This window comes from Oncorhynchus kisutch, linkage group LG12 (genome assembly GCF_002021735.2).
Source record: "Oncorhynchus kisutch isolate 150728-3 linkage group LG12, Okis_V2, whole genome shotgun sequence".
Taxonomy (NCBI): domain Eukaryota; kingdom Metazoa; phylum Chordata; class Actinopteri; order Salmoniformes; family Salmonidae; genus Oncorhynchus; species Oncorhynchus kisutch.
In genome coordinates, this window is record NC_034185.2 from 55,072,321 (window position 1) to 55,087,582 (window position 15,262).

General features: G+C 42.1%; 1 protein-coding gene across 1 annotated transcript in view; it reads right to left on the minus strand.

The window, feature by feature from the left end:
- Positions 1–5,791, minus strand: part of wdr17 (WD repeat domain 17) — a 32,247-nt gene extending 26,456 nt beyond the window's left edge. The window contains exon 1 of the mRNA XM_031837837.1: positions 5,704–5,791. The gene's annotated coding sequence lies outside the window, so the exon portion shown is untranslated. The remainder of the gene's footprint in view (positions 1–5,703) is intronic.
- Positions 5,792–15,262: the final 9,471 nt, after the last annotated feature.

Below are 15,262 nucleotides of genomic sequence, written 5' to 3' on the forward strand. Positions count from 1 at the left end.
TCACTACAGTACAGTAGAGTGGAGTTCAGTAGAGTAGAGTAGAGCAGAGTTCAGTAGAGTAGAGCAGAGCAGAGTTCAGTAGAGTAGAGTAGAGTAGAGCAGAGCTCACTACAGTAGAGTAGAGTAGAGTAGAGCAGAGTTCAGTAGAGTAGAGTAGAGCAGAGCTCACTACAGTAGAGTAGAGTAGAGTAGAGTTCAGTAGAGTAGAGCAGAGCAGAGCTCACTACAGTACAGTAGAGTGGAGTTCAGTAGAGTAGAGTAGAGCAGAGTTCAGTAGAGTAGAGTAGAGTTCAGTACAGTACAGCACAGTAAAGTAGAGTATAGTTTAGTACACTACAGTACTTTACATTATAGTGTACTCAACTCTAGTGTGCTCTACTGTGTACTGTACTGTACTTTTCTTTACTGTACTCTACTTTTCTTTACTGTACTGTACTCTACTGTACTGTGCTGTCCAAATTTGTGAAACTAATTGTGGTTTGTGATAACTATGATTTCCGATTGTAGCCAATTCAATTCCAAAAATTCCGTTAGTGATTGGTTGGAAAAACCGTTACAGATATGGTAACAGATTTTAGAGTTTTATTCACTTGATAATGCATAAAAAACTATAACTAATTGGCAGGTCCACCTTTACTTGTTACTTGTGTGAACTTTCCTTATCCTCCCTCCTCATCAGGAAGAGAAATTAGAAAGTGTCTTACAGATACGTCAGTTTTTGGGACCGGAATTTCAAGGCACAAGAAAGTGTTTCTTGAACTGACAGAAGGCAGAAACATTTCTCCAAAACGTAATACAAGTGTTGATATTATTTAACATTTAAGACTTTTTCCTGGTACATGTTTTTTAAGACCCCTTTTCCATCTGTTAGACCAGAAATCAAAGTCTTTGCTTATTCCCAATTTTTAGGATGTAAAAGGATTGAAAGATTTATAAATGCCTTAATTAAAATGTAAAAAAATACTCTTATCTTTTATTGGACATCCAGTTTGATATGCTCCTATGAACTTCACATGCTGGTACTCATGGATCCTTTTACATGGAAATGACCTCTTACATCAAGTACTAAGCTACATGTAAGGCTACGTATAGATTCAAAGCATTTCAAAGAAATGAAAACCATTTATAAGGAAGGACTGCTGGAAAAAATGGACACTAAATCCTTGATCCGTTGAAGAAACAACAAACAGCAGTAACGTTTTAATTCAACATGTTAATATATAGCCTTAAAATACCAGTTTCCAATTCCATACGCTACAAAATTGATATTTTTCAGCGTTGTGGCTACATGAGAGTGGAACAGGACTAGGTCTACGTTGTTGCCATCCACACACACACACACACACACACACACACACACACACACACACACACACACCCCTCTGTGCCCTAAGGCGATCAGCATGATTGTCAGTGAAAGTGACTTGCAGAGGATACTGAACTAAGTCTGATTTCCTATTGGCTGCAGTCTGGTCCTGTGCTCATGGTAGACTAAATGCCACCTGACATCAACTAATCTGTGTCACAAATGGAACCCTTTTCCCTATGTAGTGCACTACTTTTGACTAAAGTCCTATGGCACACAAAAAACGTGCACTACATAGGGAATAGGATGCCATTTGGGACACAACCCTGGCCTACAGGCTACAGGAGCCATTCACTCACCCTGACACACTACTATCTAGTAAGAACCTGAGTCGTGCGTAGCATGTCAGTAGGTAGGATGATTACCCATACTCTTTCCTCTCTCTTCTCCCTGACCCCTGACCTTAGAGTGTGAGATGCCATGGATTGAGCTGAATAGATTGAATTATTTCAAATCAAATCAAATTTTATTTGTCACATACACATGGTTAGCAGATGTTAATGCGAGTGTAGCGAGTGTAGCGAAATGCTTGTGGTTGTGTGTGTGTGTCTGACTATTTCCACCTGAGAACGCCATTCATGTTGTGTCAGATCTGTGTTGTGTGTGGACATACGGAAATATGCATAGTGGAAACCAAACACCTCCTAGGACCATGTCGTTGACCTGTGGGAATGGTGTATAAGTGCTACTGAAATGAAACCAGAGGGACACTGTATCCCCAATCTAACTGTTAATAATGCAGATGGTTCACCATAATATCCTCCATCGATAGGCTTTCCATAACGCCGAGCTATCAGTAGTTTAGTTGAGTCACATCCAGTTAGAAACAGAGATGAACTCATTCGACACATGGAAGATTAGGCCAGCATCTGAACTGAGGTTTTCTGGCGTGTTAGGTAGGCTACAACGTACTGCGCAACAAAACAATAAGCCAAATCTACATTTGGAGAGCTTAGGACCATAAGGTTCTATCTGCAACAAGGTGGTTCTGAGATAATTGTCTTTAAGTGCAGAACCCTCATTGGTTTGAATGGTGTCAACAATTATTATATGGTATTCTTTTGAACCTCACAACAGCAATTAGGGTATAGCACATGACGTATTCCACATTTTGTTCTGTTACAGCCTGAATTCAAAATGGATTTACAAAAAAAAAATCCTCACCCATCTACAGACAATACCCCACAATGACAAAGTGAAAACATGTTTGTATACATTTTTGCAAATTTATTGAAAATGAAATACAGAAATATCTTTCACACCCGAGTCAGTTTTCACACCCGAGTAAAAACATGTTAGAATCACCTTTGTCAGCGATTACAGCTGTGAGTCTTTCTTGGTTAGTCTCGAAGAGCTTTGCACACCTGGGATTGTACAATATTTGCACATTATTATTTTTAAATTCTTCAGGCTTTGTCAAGTTGGCTGTTGATGCTTGCCAGTTTCAAATCTTGCCATAGATTTTCTAGGGCAATCAAGAACATTCAATGTATTCTTGGTAAGCAACTCCAGTGTATATTTGGCCTTGTGTTCTAGATTAGTGTCCTGCTGAAAGTTGAACTTGTGTTCCAGTGTCTGGTGGAAAGCAGACTGAACCAGGTTTTTCTCTAGGATTTTGATCTATTACATTTATTTTTATCCCCAAAAACTCCCTAGCCTTTGCCGATGACAAGCATACCCATAACATGATGCAGTCACCACCATGCTTGAAAATATGAAGCGTGATACTCAGTGACGTGTTGTGTTGGATTTGTCCCAAACATAACACTTTGTATTCAGGACATAAAGTAACATTTGTTTGCCCATTTGTTTTGTAGTTTTACTTTAGTCACTTATTGCAACAGGATGCATGTTTTAGAATATTTGGCTTCCTTCTTTTCACTCTGTCATTTAGGTTAGTATTGTGGAGTAACTACAATTTTGTTGATCCATGTCACACCCTGGTCTTAGTATTTTGTGTTTTCTTTCTTTATTTGGTCAGGCCAGGGTGTGACATGGGTTTATTTTGTGGTGTGTTTGTGTATGTTTTTTTTATTATTGGTTTTGGGATTTTCTAGCATAGTCTATGGTTGCCTGAGGCGGTTCTCAATCAGAGGCAGGTGATTCTCGTTGTCTCTAATTGGGAACCATATTTAGGCAGCCATATTCTTTGAGTGTTTCGTGGGTGATTGTTCCTGTCTCTGTGTTTGTTGTTCACCAAATAGGCTGTATAGGTTTTCACATTCCGTTTGTTGTTTTTGTATTGTTCGTGTTTCATCTTAATTAAAGATGTATATTATTAACCACGCTGCATTTTGGTCCGACTCTCCTTCGACGGAAGAAACCGTAACAATCCATCCTCAGTTTTCTCCTATCACAGCCATTAAACTCTGTAACTGTTTAAAGTCACCATTGGCCTCATGGTGAAATCCCTGAGCAGTTTCCTTCCCCTCCGGCAACTGAGTTAGGAAGGACGCCTGTATCTTTGTAGTGACTGGGTGTATTGATATACTATACCTTCAAAGTGTAATAACTTCACCATGTTCAAAAGGATATTTATTTTTTATTTTACCAATATATGCCCTTCTGAAACACCTCCCTGGTCTTTGTAGTTGAGTCTGTGTTTGAAATTCCCTGCTCGACTGAGGGACTGTACACAGATAATTGTATGTTTGGGGTACAGAGATGAGGTAGTCATTCAAAAATCTTGTTAAACACTATTATTGCACACAGAGTGAGTCCATGCAAACTTGTTTTGTGACTTGTTAAGCACATTGTTACTCCTGAACTTTTTTAGGAAAAGTGAAGCAGTGGGAATACATTGAACAGAACAAGGCTATGTCAATAACCCAATTTGGTCAAAAATGCAGATAGACCCTTAAGTTAAAGTTACCCACAGGGTTCTTGATTGTCAACGTGACTGTGATTGTACAGGTGTGCAAAAGAGGATTTCGTCTTTGTTCATTTTTGTCCGGGCTGGATGACATTATTTACAGGCTGATATACATCACCTTTCACAGTACCTGCACTGTATTTATAAACTGTTGACCAATCGAGAGCTTGGGACTTTAAGATGGGACACAACCTCTGCAGACTCAAGACTAGGTTATATCAACAGACACGTTTAAACGCTTCTCTCCCTATTTCCCCAATATCATGCTGGACTGTATTTAGGACAGTATGGCTTCTATTTGCTCTTCTCTTCCCCAGTACTTGGATGATACAGTACGCAGAGCCACTAGCAGCTAATAATAGCTTAGTCTTAATTAATTCAGTCAGTTCATGTGTGAGAACAAAACACCTGTTACTCGCTACAGTATCCTCAGTGGATTCTGTCTATCGTTCCTCTCCTCTAACTGACGCTGACCGTTTAGGAGACGTTTAACGACGTGGTGATTTGCTGACAGGTGGTTGATGACAGTGTACTGTGTAACGTCGGAGTTTACATGCCTGTGATATGTGGTTGTCCCACCTAGCTATCCTAAGATGAATGCGCTGACTGTAAGTCACTCTGGATAAGAGCGTCTGCTAAATGACGACAATGCCAATGTGAAATGTTAATAGAGGCCCCTGAGTATGGCATTGCTGGCTGTCAGTGTGGCGAGACAGAGAGAATCCACCTGGGAACGCAGTGTTCCACTGCAAGCAAGGCGCCAATACAAAACGCAGAGCAACGTGTGATAACATAAAACACAGGTGAACATGAGGATTGTAGGCATTTGCCATTCAACACATCAACATGTCGTTGGCAGTGGTAGGTAGGCTTTTACTTACATGAAACACTGGGCAACAGTACGTTAGCACTGCTGTCTGATGGAACAAACTCATCTGCAATAATAGCATTCAAGCTAAAACCACCAATATAATGATTCACATGCTTATGTGTAGAATAAATAGTATTTTGTGTAGCCTCTGCATGCTACACTGTTGTCCCAGATTTACTGTAACATACCAGGTGGACTAGGCTACTTAGCACTTGCTTAGTTTATCCTACCACGTATCATAGTCGCATAAGCTGCAACTACATTACAATACTCACTTTGTCCAAGAGCATGACCCGTGCAACGTGTACAGGCAAGTTTATCCTGCATACATGACACAATGTGTTGACATATGGGTTGTGGACACAGAGTTCCAGCGAGTTACCACAGTATCTAAGGGTGCGTCGAAACTCCACTCCAGTCTATTCAATACGATTAGCCTAATAACCCACACATGGTTATGTATTTATGAGCTAATTAAACCATAAAGGATGTTTAAAATACTACACTTAATCTGTCGGAGTTCCTGAATATCTTAGGGACGTTTTAAAACCATTCAAAGTGGAATAAGAAAGTGCCAATCTTGAGTCTTCTTACCTTCGGTGATCCTGTCAGTGGACAGCGAAGTGGTGCTGAAATCGCTGCTCAGACAAAAATTGTCAGAGTTAGAGGACGTAGTAGGCTCAAATAGGCTTTGCTGCGGCTGCAACGATTGGCTACTTCAGCGGACGGTTTTAGCCACTTTGTTATTTTCTGGACGTCCATTGATTGTTTAGCCTGGCAATCAAAGATACTAGGCGTCAGTTTCACGGTTAAAGGCATATCGGTGGTTTATTTCGAGTCATATTGACCAGTAAGCGGTGCGTAGCCGCCATAGATAGGCTTCGCCTGATTGTAAATCCAACCAAAATAACTCGATCATTTTCTATTCCATTATTAGAACATTCGAAATACTCACGTATTCTAATTCGTAATTCCAAGCACTGTGTGTAATGATAATGGATATAGCCTACATTGGCTACAACACATTTAGTGTTGGTGTTCCCTATCATGATCGTCTTACGTAATAATATAAGTCATGTATCATTTAAGAACATCGGTGGGAATTGATTGACTGGATAAATAGACGTTATATGAATAGATATTTGGGTAATTCAAAGCTGATGATAGCCTACACATTACCACATTGCTTTGTGAATCAGTCAGATTAAAAACGAATAATAAATTGGTAAACAATGTGCCTGCATTTGTGAGTAAAAAGAGGAGGGGTGTATAATGCGCACCTAGCTGAATGCACCAAACGGAAAAACAATATTGAGTGCGACTCCCAATTATAATGAACGATACATGTGTCCTACTACGGAATGACCAGAAGATAGCAGCACTACTCTGGCTAAAGCATCTGTTTTTCAGTCTACTGCAGGAGGGAAACTGTCTGTTTAATAACAGCAGTGAAAGAATGAGAGCAATGTGAGTGTGTGAATTTACACGACAGGCGAAGGCTGACGGATCAGAAATGATTGAAATGGACTGACATGACTTGTGCACAGGTGCAATGTTGCCAATTTTAAAGCCCAAAAAGCTACATTTATAATGTAAATAAATATTGATGGAATCCGACATTAAATAATAATTTCAGTATAAGTAATTCAGTATATAATATATTTTTCAGCTATAATATTTGTGTAAGAAATATGCTATTCGCATCAGGAGAGTAGCCAATAATAGGAAAGCAATTCACATACAGCACCATATCATTCATTATACGTGCCTATGGAAGGACTAGGTAGAGACGTCATTTCCCCTAAAATTGATAAACAACAACCACAGGAAGGGGTGGGTGTGTATATATGTGTGTGTGTGTGTGTGTGTGTGTGTGTGTGTGTGTGTGTGTGTGTGTGTGTGTGTGAGAGAGAGAGAGAGAGAGAGAGAGAGAGAGAGAGAGAGAGAGAGAGACAAAGAGAGCGAGAGAGAGAGAGGGGGGCCTCTAAATTATTATTATGTTATGCAAATAATAGTGTAAAATAGCAGACCCATAGTAGCCAAGGATGTAGGTGCAGGAAGGCATGACTTGTAACCAGGTCTTCAAGTGTTGAATGGTTTATTTACAGTGAGGGAGTGGTGCAGGTTGTCCAATGTCCATGTTTAGGCTACAGTGAAGAAAGTATTAAAATACACAACTCTACATGACACCAAAAAAGGAAATTGACTCACAGACATAGCTGAATAAACCTTTGAAGGTAAATAAACAGTGAAACATGAATCCACGAATGCAGAATGTGTAAATGCACATGTAAAGGTAACTGGCTACCCCTTCCCTGGACAATACCACCCTCAACCTCATAACCAAGTAAATAACCAAGATCACAGGCAAAGTGAAAAAACAAACCATGCAGTTCCTCTCTGCTTCCCTCATTTCAAAATAAAAGTCCCCCACAAGTTCTTGTTTTTTTTGTACAGGTATGGTGCACGTGCATGAGGTAAGTGAAGAGAAACTGCATGGGTCTACAATAGACCCAAGTTTAATTATACGTTCCATTAAATGTTAGTTATTTCACTTTGCCTGTGGTCTGGAAAGCCGGTTTAATTTATGTTCTATTAGATGATTTTTTCTAAATCCCCTCTACATAAGGAACAACCCTACTGACAGTTGAAATTGAATTTTATTTAACTTCTGGCTTCCGGTGGACTATTCCGTTTTTTTGGCAAGCTAATTCCTAGCAATGCTAGTGTATACTAGCGTTGCTCTAAAAGCAGCTACGGTCTCGGCTGATAACATCCCAAAAACATTCTGAAAATGTTTCTGATAAAAATCAATTTATTTATAAATTGATGTTCTGACGTTCTGATGTTCACAAAAATGTGGTGCACAATATCTATAACAACCACCCCAAAATGTATATGTTTGTATAAAATATTTTCACATTCACTAAATGTGTTCTGGGAACGTTCTTGTAACTACAGGCAAATGTTTTTTGCACCATAAAATAAATATTGTATAACTGGATCGTTTTTGTGTTTTGGGAACATTTCTTTTGTGATGTCCCCACAATGTTCCCACCAGACTGTTCCCACAACCTAATTAAATATTCTGGGAACCTTTTTAAAAAACAGCTTAAATGGGTTCTGGGAACTTTCTTGTAAAATCAGGTGAGTGTTTTTTGCACCCTAAAATAAACATTGTAGAATCATTCGCACAACAGAACAGTTTTTGTGTTTTGGGAACATATCTCCTGTGATGTCCCCATTTTGTTCTCTTCCCACAACTTAATAAAACATTCTGGAAACATTTAAAGAACAGATGATTAAATGTGTTCTATGAACATTCTTGCAACACTAGGTGAATGTTTTATACAAATATTCTGTAATCATCACCAGGACTGGACAGTTTTTGTGTTGTGAGAACATTTGCCACGCCCTAACGAATGTCCTGGGAAGCTTCACAGAACCAATTTGGTTTGCTGGGTTGGCAATATTCATAGGGTACCAAGGAATTGAACTCGATTTGTACATACAACTAGGAATAAAGTGACAGATGTTAAACAGTAGCAGCAGCATATCAAATCAAATCAAATCAAATTTATTTATATAGCCCTTCGTACATCAGCTGATATCTCAAAGTGCTGTACAGAAACCCAGCCTAAAACCCCAAACAGCAAGCAATGCAGGTGTAGAAGCACGGTGGCTAGGAAAAACTCCCTAGAAAGGCCAATACCTAGGAAGAAACCTAGAGAGGAACCAGGCTATGTGGGGTGGCCAGTCCTCTTCTGGCTGTGCCGGGTGGAGATTATAACAGAACATGGTCAAGATGTTCAATGTTCATAAATGACCAGCATGGTCGAATAATAATAAGGCAGAACAGTTGAAACTAGAGCAGCAGCACAGTCAGGTGGAAGTTGAAACTGGAGCAGCAGCATGGCCAGGTAGACTGGGGACAGCAAGGAGTCATCATGTCAGGTAGTCCTGGGGCATGGTCCTAGGGCTCAGGTCAGTTGAAACTGGAACAGCAGCATGGCCAGGTGGACTGGGGACAGCAAGGAGTCATCATGTCAGGTAGTCCTGGGGCATGGTCCTAGGGCTCAGGTCCTCCGAGAGAGAGAAAGAAAGAGAGAAGGAGAGAATTAGAGAACGCACACTTAGATTCACACAGGACACCGAATAGGACAGGAGAAGTACTCCAGATATAACAAACTGACCCCAGCCCCCCGACACATAAACTACTGCAGCATAAATACTGGAGGCTGTGATGAGTAAAAGGGTCAGGGGGTGGGGTGTCATACTATGGATAATTTAGCTATTTGATTTAGAATGTTATGACCCCTTTAGGTATTAAAAATATACACTGCTCAAAAAAATAAAGGGAACACTTAAACAACACAATGTAACGCCAAGTCAATCACACTTCTGTGAAATCAAACTGTCCACTTAGGAAGCAACACTGATTGACAATAAATTTCACATGCTGTTGTGCAAATGGAATAGACAACAGGTGGAAATTATAGGCAATTAGTAAGACACCCCCAATAAAGGAGTGGTTCTGCAGGTGGTGACCACAGACCACTTCCAAGTTCCTATGCTTCCTGGCTGATGTTTTGGTCACTTTTGAATGCCAGCGGTGCTTTCACTCTAGTGGTAGCATGAGACGGAGTCTACAACCCACACAAGTGGCTCAGGTAGTGCAGCTCATCTTGCCACATGCGAGCTGTGGCAAGAAGGTTTGCTGTGTCTGTCAGCGTAGTGTCCAGAGCATGGAGGCACTACCAGGAGACAGGCCAGTACATCAGGAGACGTGGAGGAGGCCGTAGGAGGGCAGCAACCCAGCAGCAGAACCGCTACCTCCGCCTTTGTGCAAGGAGGAGCAGGAGGAGCACTGCCAGAGCCCTGCAAAATGACCTCCAGCAGGCCACAAATGTGCATGTGTCTGCTCAAACGGTCAGAAACAGAGGGTGGTATGAGGGCCAGACGTTCACAGGTGGGGGTTGTGCTTACAGCCCAACACCGTGCAGGACGTTTGGCATTTGCCAGAGAACACATTGGCAAATTCGCCACTGGCGCCCTGTGCTCTTCACAGATGAAAGCAGGTTCACACTGAGCACATGTGACGGACGTGACAGTCTGGCGATGCCGTGGAGAACGTTCTGCTGCCTGCAACATCCTCCAGCATGACCGGTTTGGTGGTGAGTCAGTCATGGTGTGGGGTGGCATTTCTTTGGGGGGCCGCACAGCCCTCCATGTGCTCGCCAGAGGTAGCCTGACTGCCATTAGGTACCGAGATGAGATCCTCAGACCCCTTGTGAGATTGGCCCTGGGTTCCTCCTAATGCAAGACCATGCTAGACCTCATGTTTATTTTTATTTATTTTACCTTTATTTAACTAGGCAAGTCAGTTAAGAACAATTCTTATTTTCAATGACGGCCTAGGAACAGTGGGTTAACTGCCTGTTCAGGGGCAGAACGACAGATTTGTACCTTGTCAGCTCGGGGACTTGAACTTGAACTTGCAACCTTCCGGTTACTAGTCCAACGCTCTAACCACTAGGCTACCCTGCCGCCCTACCCTGGCTGGAGTGTGTCAGCAGTTCCTGCAAGAGGAAGGCATTGATGCTATGGACTGGCCCGCCCGTCCCCAGACCTGAATCCAATTGAGTACATCTGGGACATCATGTCTTGCTCCATCCACCAACGCCACGTTGCACCACAGACTGTCCAGGAGTTGGCGGATGCTTTAGTCCAGGTCTGGGAGGAGATCCCTCAGGAGACCATCCACCACCTCATCAGGAGCATGCCCAGGCGTTGTAGGGAGGTCATACAGGCACGTGGAGGCCACACACACTACTGAGCCTCATTTTGACTTGTTTTAAGGACATTACATCAAAGTTGGATCAGTCTGTAGTGTGGTTTTCCACTTAAATTTTGAGTATGACTCCAAATCCAGACCTCCATGTGTTGATAAATTTGATTTCCATTGATCATTTTTGTGTGTTTTTGTTGTCAGCACATTCAACTATGTAAAGAAAAAATTATTTTATAAGAATATTTCATTCATTCAGATCTAGGATGTGTTATTTTAGTGTTCCCTTTATTTTTTGGAGCAGTGTATATATAAAACAATAATTTGATAAAATATTGAATTTGGCCTTTACTACTATAGCCCAGAGTAACACATTGAATAGCACATTCGTAAATTGCAAAACAAAGACAAAAAATTTAAAAAATCAGTAGAAACAAGCTTTTGAAGAATTTGTCCTTTATCTAGGAGATATAAGAAAGCTCAGGAAATTTATATTTTTTACACATACCAAACCCCTTTTTTGGGTAGTGACAAAACTACCTTCATACTTCCATTTATTTTTTAAAACCGGTACCGGTTACCTACAGACGTGTGACACTTTAGATGAGTGACACGGAGAACACCATCACACGAGAGTCTCCCCTTTCCATAGAGTGGTCATAATAGTGTGTAGGTCAAACCATTTAGACGCTACAGGCATTTTCATAAGAAGACCAATTTAGTTCTGCCACCTTTCACCGCAGAAGCAGAAGTGCAACATCGGCGGACGCAGTGGATTGAGAACCACTAAACTGACAGATTGTTACGAGGATTTAAAAGAAATGTTACTTAGATTGACGCACCGGTGCGTCAATCGACTTCAGAGGATTACTAACTATTTATCAGTGTTATGGTTTGGGGGTAGAAGCTGTTCAGGGTCCTGTTGGCTGTTGGTTCCAGACTTGGTGCATCGGTACCGCTTGCCGTGCGGTAGGAGAGAGTCCACGATTTGGGTGGCAATTTTTAGGGACTTCCTCTGCCTGGTACAGCCAAAATGCTATCAATGGTGCAACTGTTGAACTTTTTGAGGATCTGAGGGCCCATGCCTAATCTTTTCAGCCCCCTGCATGGGAAGAGGCGTTGTCATGCCCTATTCACGACTGTGTTGGTGTGTGTGGACCATGATAACGCCTTAGTGATGTGGGCACCGAAGAACTTGAAGCTCTCAACCTGTTCTACTACAGCCCTGTCGATGTCACTGGGAAAGTGCTCAGCCCTCCGTTTCCTGCAGTCCATGATCAGCTCCTTTGTCTGGCTGATGTTGAGGGAGAGGTTATTGTCCTGGCACCACACTGCCAGGTCTCTGACCTCCTCCCTATAGGCTGGCTCATCATCGTCGGTGATCAGGCCTATCACCGTTGTGTCATCCTGCTCCTTGTAAGCGGCACCTCTAGCCTTTAGCTCAGTCCGGATGTTGCCTGTAATCCATGGCTTCTGGTTGGGATATGTAAGTATGGTCACTGTGGGGACAATGTCATCGATGCACATATTAATGAAGTCGGTGACTGATGTGGTAAACTCCTCAATGACGTCATAATCTCAGAATATATTCCAATCTGTGCTAGTGAAACAGTCATGTAGTTTAGCATCCGCTTCATCTGGCCACTTCCATACTGTGTGAATCACTGGTACTTCCTGCACACTCTTGGCATTCTGTCAATCAGCTTCACCTGGAATGCTTTTCCAACAGTCTTGAAGGAGTTCCCACATATGCTGAGCACTTGTTGGCTGCTTTTCCTTCACTCTGTGCTCCAACTCATCCCAAACCATCTCAATTGATTTGAGGTCGGGTGATTGTGGTGGCCAGGTCATCTGATGCAGCACTCCATCACTCTCCTTCTTGGTCAAATAGCCCTTACACAGCCTGGAGGTGTGTTGGGTATTTGTCCTGTTGAAAAACAAATGATAATCCCACTAAGCGCAAACCAGATGGGATGGTGTATCGCTGCAGAATGCTGTGGTAGCCATGCTGGTTAAGTGTGCTTTAAATTTTAAATAAATCAAAGTCAGTGTCACCAGCAAAGCACCCCCACACCATCACACCTCCTCCTGCATGCTTTACGGTGGGAACCACACATGCAGAGATCATCTGTTTACCTACTCCGCGTTTCACAAAAACACGGCGGTTGGAACCAAAAATCTCAAATTTGGACTCATCAGACCAAAAGACAGATTTCCAACGGTCTAATGTCTATTGCTCGTATTTCTTGGCCCAAGCAAGTCTCTAATTATTATTAGTGTCCTTTAGTAATGTCTGTTACTTGAACTTTGTGAAACATTTATTTGGGCTGCAATTTCTGAGGCTGGTAACTCTAAATAACGTATCCTCCGCAGCACAGGTAACTCTGGGTCTTCCTTTTCATGTGGCGGTCCTCATGAGAGCCAGTTTCATCATAGCACTTTCTGGTTTTTGCGACTGCACTTAAAAAATGTTCAAAGTTCTTTACATTTTCCAGGTTGATTGACCTTCATGTCTTAAAGTAATGATGGACTGTTGTTTCTCTTTGCCTATTTGAGCTGTTCTTGCCATAATATCGACTTGGTCTTCTACCAATAGGGCTATATTCTGTATACCAACCCTAACTTGTCAAAGCAAAACAGATTGGCTCAAACACATTTTGAAGAATTTCCACAAATTAACTTTTAGCAAGGCACACCTGTTAATTAAAATGCATTCTAGGTGACTACCTTATGAAGCTGGTTGAGAGAATGCCAAGAGTTTGCAAAGCTGTTACCAAGGTAAAGAGTGGCTAATTTGAAGAATTTGTTCAATACTTTTTTGGTTACTACAAGATTCCCTATGTGTTATTTCATAGTTCTGATGTCTTCACTATTATTCTACAATGTACAAAATAAAGAAAACTCTTGAATGAGTATGTGTGTTCAAACTTTTGATTGGCACTGTATATTATCCAAGTCCTTGCTCAGCCAGATATTACAATTATTCACTTCCCTTTGATAGGATAGTCTCAAACGGAGCTTGTCTAGTTTGTTCTCCAGTGATTGTATGTTTGCCAATAGAACGGAGGGTAGAAGCGGTTTATGAATTCGCCGACATAGTTTGTCTACGTGCCCATACGTCAGCTTCTCTCACGCCGCCTTTTTGTTTTCCTTTTCAGAGTTTCTGGGATTAGGGCCTGGCCCGGGGTGAGCAGTATGTCCAGCTCCTCAGATTCTTTGAAGTACAAATCTTCATCCGAATCAAGGCTAGTGATCACTTTTCTGATCTCAAGAAGCTATTTTAGGGCGGGTGGCGCAGTGGTTAAGGGCGCTGTATTGCAGCGCCAGCTGTGCCACCAGAGACCCTGGGTTCGTGCCCAGGCTCTGTCGTAACCGGCCACGACCGGGAGGTCCGTGGGGTGACGCACAATTGGCCTAGCGTCGTCCGGGTTAGGGAGGTCTTGGCCGGTAGGGATATCCTTGTCTCATCGCGCACCAGCGACTCCTGTGGCGGGCTGGGCACAGTGCGCGCTAACGAAGGTTGCCATGTGCACGGTGTTTCCTCCGACACATTGGTGCGGCTGGTTGGATGCGCGCTGTGTTAAGAAGCAGTGTGGCTTGGTTGGGTTGTGTAACGGAGGACGCATGACTTTCAACCTTCGTCTCTCCCGAGCCCGTACGGGAGTTGCAGCGATGAGACAAGATAGTAGCTACTAAAACAATTGGATACCACGAAATTGGGGAGAAAAAGGGGTAAAAAAAAAGAAGAAAAAAAAGAAGCTATTTTCGGTCACAAGAAATGATTGCGAAAACATTAGATCAACACAAAAAAACTAAATAACAGAATTGGTCAGGAGCCCGTAAAAGGGTTGCTATTCATTGCAGCGCCATTCTCTACCAGTTGTCTGTGTGGTTGGTCCTTCAGCTGGTGTAAATGTTTGACAAAATATCGCCAGGAAAATATTATTTACTTGACCTTTTAGAACGCTGGTAGCGTTGTTGAAATTTCTATCACCTGGCACATGCGCAAAACCATGTAAACACCAGCAAGACTTCAGTTAGTATGCATGCAATGCGTGCATGAACTTTTGTCTTGGGCACGTGCCTTAGCTGATGAGCAAACAAGTATTGATTGCCCCGCACAAAGAGCCATGTTTAACTGACGCAAGCAGTAAAATTAGATTTAAAAAACAGATGAAAAAAAACCCACCTGTGAAGCAAAACAAACATTGGCACAGACACGTACATACACACACACACACTCACACACATACGATAACATACGTACTATACATAAACATGGATTTAGTACTGTAGATATGTGGTAGTGGTGGAGTAGGGGCCTGAGGGCACACCGTGTGTCATGAAATGTGTGAATGTTTTGGA